Source organism: Callorhinus ursinus, unplaced genomic scaffold (assembly GCF_003265705.2).
Source record: "Callorhinus ursinus isolate GAN/ISIS: 27379988/994484 unplaced genomic scaffold, GSC_fseal_2.0 scaffold94, whole genome shotgun sequence".
In the NCBI taxonomy this organism is placed as follows: Eukaryota; Metazoa; Chordata; class Mammalia; order Carnivora; family Otariidae; genus Callorhinus; species Callorhinus ursinus.
Window position 1 is genome coordinate 2,371,031 of NW_027397156.1, and position 6,000 is coordinate 2,377,030.

Consider the following 6,000-nt stretch of genomic DNA (forward strand, 5'->3'; position numbering starts at 1 on the left):
AGCTGTGGGGATGCTGCTGGCATCTAGTGGATAGAGGCCAAGGATGATACTAAGCATTCTACAATGCACAAGACAGCACCTTCACAACAAAAAATTATCTGGCCCAAAATTTCAATAGTGCTGAGGTTGAGAAACTTTGGGTTAGGTGGTCAGGCTCCTCTAGAACCAATCTGTTTGGGTTCAAATCCCGACTCTGCCTTTGATATGTGACCTTTGGCAAATTCCTAAAGAACTCTGTGTTCCTTGATTTTTGTGATGGTTAATTTTGTGTGTCAATTGACCAGGTCAAGGGATGCCCAGATAGCTAATTAAACATGATTTCTTGGTATGTACATGAGTGTGTTTCCAGAAGAGATTAGCATTTCAGTTGGTAGACTGAGTAAAGCAGATGGGTCTCCCACTATGGCTGAGCATCATCCAATCCACCGAGGGCCTGCCTGAATGGAACAAAAAGCAGAGGAAGGGAGGATTAGCTGGGATATTGGTCTTCTGCCTTTGGACTGGGATTTACACTATCAGCTCTCCTAGTCCTCAGACTTTCAGACTTGGACTACAATTAGACCTTCAACATTCCTGGGTTTCTAGCTTGCAGCCAGCAGGTCATGAGACTCCTCAACCTCCAATAATTGCTTGAGCCAATACCTTACAATAAATCTCTGGAGAATCCTGACAATACAGTTTCCTTACCCGTGAAGTAAGGATAACATTATGTTATAGGATTCTTGAGAGGAGTAAATGAGTTGAAAAGTAAATGTCTGGCATGTAGTAATCATGCCATGGATGCCATCCATTATTATTACTTCCTCCTCATGGGTCCACTCCTCTGGGAAGCCCTCCTGGAGTCAGGGTTAGATTACTTCCCTGTGCTTATCACACATTAGCACTTACCTTGACGTATGATAACCAACTGTTCACTCGGCTATCTTTCTTACAAGACTATGAGCTCCTTGAGGGAGGGACTGTTCTATTGGTTTCAATATCCCCAGGAGTGAGCATGATGCCTGGCACATGTATCTGTAGGATGAGCTCATAGGATGAGGTAGAGAGGAGGGGGATGGACCAGGTATTGGAGTTTTCAAGGAAGGTGTCCAGGGAGGAAGAGAGCATGTGGTAGATTGGCGGGTCCAGGAACTGAGGTTGGCAGTGGGAGCAGATGCTCCAAGAGAGGATGCTTAAGCCTCATTCTTGTTTCCCTGATCCAGAGGGTGAGGAAGTGAAGTTTACCCTGAGCATAGCCCTGCCCCATTTTCTTTTCTGTAGTGAGAGTTCTGGCCATTATTACATGACCCTGCTCCTCACTGTTGGGTAGAGAAAGCAGGCATATGAATGCAAGTTGTCCTTGAGAGGGCTCAGCTGGCTCTCACCTGGGGGCCCTGGCTACTACCTTCTCTGGTCTTCATGAAGCAATAGGGTTTTGGGCACTGGTAGTAGATCTGGACCTGATGAGTGTTCTGCTTCGCTTGGGTGACAGCAGAGGTTATTGTATGCCAGGCTCAGGGGCTGCCCATAGCCAAGATTGTTGGAGAGAGCATATTGGAACAGAGAGTCATTAAAACCCCTTCCCTGGTGTCCCCCTCTTTCCAGCCATCAGATTTGGCTATACTTGGTGGCCTCTGCACATAGCCTTCTCCCAACTGTGTTTCTCCATTTCATCCTCCCTCTTTTCTTTTTCTTTTTTTAAAAAATATTTTATTTATTTATTTATTTGAGAGAGAGAATGAGATAGAGGGAGCATGAGAGGGGGGAGGGTCAGAGAGAGAAGCAGACTCCCTGCTCAGCAGGGAGCCCGACGCGGGACTCGATCCTGGAACTCCAGGATCATGACCTGAGCGGAAGGCAGTCGCTTAACCACCTGAGCCACCCATGCACCCTCACCCTCCCTCCTTTCAACAAAGAAATCTTTGGCTCTGGTATCACCATGCTGGCCTTGGAGGGCTGGGGAGAACCCCAAAGATTCCTTACTCTGTGAGGGATAGCTGGTCACCCAGGTGTGGCTCTCCCCTGCCTCGTGTCTGGATACCACCTTCTGCTCATTGCTGCTGGTCTTCAGGACCCTGATGCTCTGTCATTGCAGAATTTGCCAATTAACTTCCCACCAGCAAAGATCTGATGCTATCTAAGATATTCTCCCTGCCCCTGGGCAGGCAATCTCTCTAATGACATGAGGCTTATTGAGTTGTATTATGCTGCATTTGTCCTATTAAGGCCACAAGGTAAGCTTACACATATGTGAAAGTGGGGGATATTATTTGAAGATGCTGGGCATTCTTTTTAACAATTACCTAGGTAAAAGGTAGATTCTCAGAAAGTATTCTGACATGTGGACCTAAGAGAGGAAAGAAAGGGGGCACCTGCTTACCTCTGAACTTCACTTCCTTCAGACTTCAAGGGGGGCAGACACTGAGATGTGTGTTCCTGGTGCAGATGGTGTCTGGGCCTAGGGCTAGGATAGAAGGGCCTAAGACACTGAGTGTAGAGCCATACCTTTTTGTGGCTGGACAGGTTTTTACTGCCCTAAGTCACTTGCCCATGTCCTTTTGCCAGCGTGGCAAATATTGAGGCTATGGTGGTAGGAGGAGGGTCATTTGTGATGAAATTCAAAGCTGAGAATATGTATTAGTTAGCTGTTGCTGTGTAATAAATCACTCATACATTTAATAAATCACTTATACATTTGCAGTTTAAAACAGCAAACATGTATTATTTTACATAGTTTCTGAAGGTCAGAAATCCAAAAGCAGCTTAGATGAGTGATGTTGGCTGAGTCTCTCATAAGGCTTCAGTAAAGGTGTTGGCCAGGGCTGCACTCATCTGAAGGCTTGGCTAGGGCTGGAGGGTCTGTCTCTAAGATGGCTCCCTCACATGATTGTGGGCAGATCACTCCCACTTCCCTGGTAGAGTGTAGGAGGAGAATCCACAAGAATGGGAATGCCAGGAAGCAGGGATCATTGGGGGCCATCTTGGAGATTGGTATCACAGAAACAAGACATATTATTTTAGTACAATAAATGCAGAAAACCAGTCAGTAGGATGCTATTTTTGCTAGGTACGGTTGTATTTCAGATGCATTAACCTGAAACCAGAGTGCCTTTGGCTCTGACCCTCTCCTTCACCTTAAGATCTGAAGGGCTCCCTCCCTCATCCCCATCAAGTAGCAGGACCATACAGATCAAAGTATGACCTACAGGAGACCAGACACAAAAGAGGTGAGTCTTTGGGAGGAAGGCAAGGAGTTAAAAAAGACCAAGAAGCTGTCAAGAAGGAGAAAGGAAGAGAAGCAAGGAGAAGCCCTAAATAGAATGCTTTTTCCAACCTAAGGGAGGGTAACCATAGCCTGAGTCTTAAGAATCTAGGATAATGGTCCCATACCAGCCGATTGTCTAAAGGGACAAGTTCAGAGTCTGGAGATTCCAGTTCCAAATCTCCCATGCCCCAATGGGCTTTATGTGGACTTTCAAGCCTGAGATAAAGTCTTTTAGTAAAGAACTCTTTAAACATACTGTGTGTGTGCTTTGCTTGTTAATAGCAAGGCAGTTCTGTTATATCCTGCACCATCCCTTTCATCCACAGTGAGTTTATGGGTGAGGCTGCATTCATACCTCAGATAATTGACTCATATATTACTCTCTGTTCTATTGTGCTTTTGTTTTTTCCAAGACTTTAATAAACCCTTATTTTAAATGGTTCACTTTTGTCCCATCCGTGCTACTCAGTAAGAAATGAGTGGTGGGGAAGCAGAACAGGTTGGTGAGTGGCAGCAGAGGTTAGGGGAGCCACCTTGAAGAGAGAGAGAATGCTTTGTGATCTAGCTCTTCCTTCCCATGTTGGGGTTCTTTCTCCATGGGGGGCATTGCAGGATGGACTTCAGTTACATGAAGGATGACAATTTCCTAACTGCTGGGTCAAGGACAGGGAGCAAAGCTTTTCTAGAAACAGTGGGGAAAGAGAGAGGAATCCAAGGGGAGGGTGTGCGTATGGAAGGCAAGATAGTAGATCAGTCATAGAACATTGAGGCTGAACAGCACGAGTTCTGTGGCACAGAGAAATGAAATAATTTGCCCGAGATCACACAGCGAGGCAGCAATAAACGACTCCTTGAGCAGTGCTTTTAGCTCTGCCTTGCTTGTCTGCTTAGGTCAATGAATACCCACTGCTATTGTTATGTGCACGAAGAAAGAGAAGAGTAGGTGCTGGCCCTCAGCAGTCTTATAGAACAGTGGATGAAAAGGCCACACGGACAATACACATACCTCTCCCCACACACTGTCCGTGGAAAAGACATATTGTGAGACAGGCTCAGGAGGGATGTGCACATTCGCATGGAAGGAAGACTGCCGTTGATGCTTAAGTAGACCCTCCTCCTCTTGGCTCATCTGTGCCGTCAGCAGGGCTGGAGAAGCCCTACTGAGGCTTGAATGGAGGGGTCCACTAGTGCTTCACTAGTGTGCTTCACTAGTGCACAAAGAGGACGGGATATTCTGCAGGGGATCCGGGGCAGGTGGGTGGAGGCCTCTCAGGCAAGGGGGAAGCATGACCCCAGGGTAGGGGTCAAGGTGCTGGCTGATTTTGGCATCCATATGCAAGAAGAGTGAGGACCAGGGGAGTCGAGGGAAAGTGGCTGCACCTGCAACTGGCAACAGGAGGCTTCTGGAAGCCTAGTGGGCAGGAGGAGAAGTAGCCGACCAGATTCCAGCACAGTCTGGGATGGCCCACTTGTCTTCATAGGGTTGAGGGGGCCACAGGATCGAGGGAGAGGTTCTGGTTCTGGAGCCCTGGGGCAGGCAGATGTTTTATTTGCCTGAATAGCCAAGGGAAAGGCGATACTATCTCTTAATCTCTGGTATCACCTAACACTTTGGTATAAATATAAGCCACCCTGTGACCTCAGAGGCATTGGCGGTGATGCCTTATCCTTAACTGTAGAGTATAAGGCTTTGTCTCTAGTTGAGAGAATTTCAGTCAGCAAGTAAAGAGGTAAGAGATAACAAAACTAATAATAGCTAAGATTCATCAGTTCTTACTCTATTCCAGGTATTATTCTGAGAGATTTTACATGGAATCATCACAAAATTCCTTGGAGGAAGGAAATGCTCTTGGTATTGCTTTGTATGACCAGCAAAGGTGTCTTATTTACTGAAGTGGTTTATATAGTGGTTGGATACGCTCACACAGCTAGTAAGATGTGGCAGTTCGACAACATAGCCTACTCCCCTGACCACTGTGTAATACTCTTCCCAATTTTGGGTGTGATTTTAGGTTGATCTAGAACTTCTGAGGCAAGTGATTTATCCACAAACTCATTGGCCTGGCTAGGCTGGTGACCCTCTAGGCTTGGGCACTGGCCATGGGGGACAGAAAAGAGGCTCCCAGGGCTACCCATTTCTCTAGGGGCCAGAACAAAACAGAGGGCAGAGGGAAATGAGATCTGAAACTGGGTAGGCAGAGGAAGGCAGGAGGTTTACCCCCAGCTAGGTGGTGGGCCAGGAAGTCCTTGAGAGGACAGTGGTCTCCTTTTTCTTGCTGAAAGGTCAGCTCCATCTCATGCCGAAGCCAATTAAAATCCAAATGCCTTTGGAATCTAAATGGCTTCTGGTGAGGGTGGGTATACAGCGTGGAGCTTGTCTGATTAGGTCAATGGATACTAAAGGATCCTGTTGGCTGACATCTAGAGGAGGACGGGGAGGGCCTGTGGGTGCTGATTCTGGCCCCTGGTCAGGCAGGGCCACTGCTTGCACCCTTGGCCTCAGCAGCTTTGGCTCCTTCCTTCCTTCCTTCCTTCCTTCCTCTTTCTCTCTTTTTCTTTTTCTTTTCTTTTCTTTTCTTTTCTTTTCTTTTCTTTCTTTCTTTCTTTCTTTCTTTCTTTCTTTCTTTCTTTCTTTCTTTCTTTCTTTCTTTTTCTTTCTTTCTTTCTTTCTCTTTCTTTTTTTCTCTTTCTTCCTTCCTTCCTTTCTTTTTTCTTTCTTTCTTTCTTTCTTTCTTTCTTTCTTTCTTTCTTTCTTT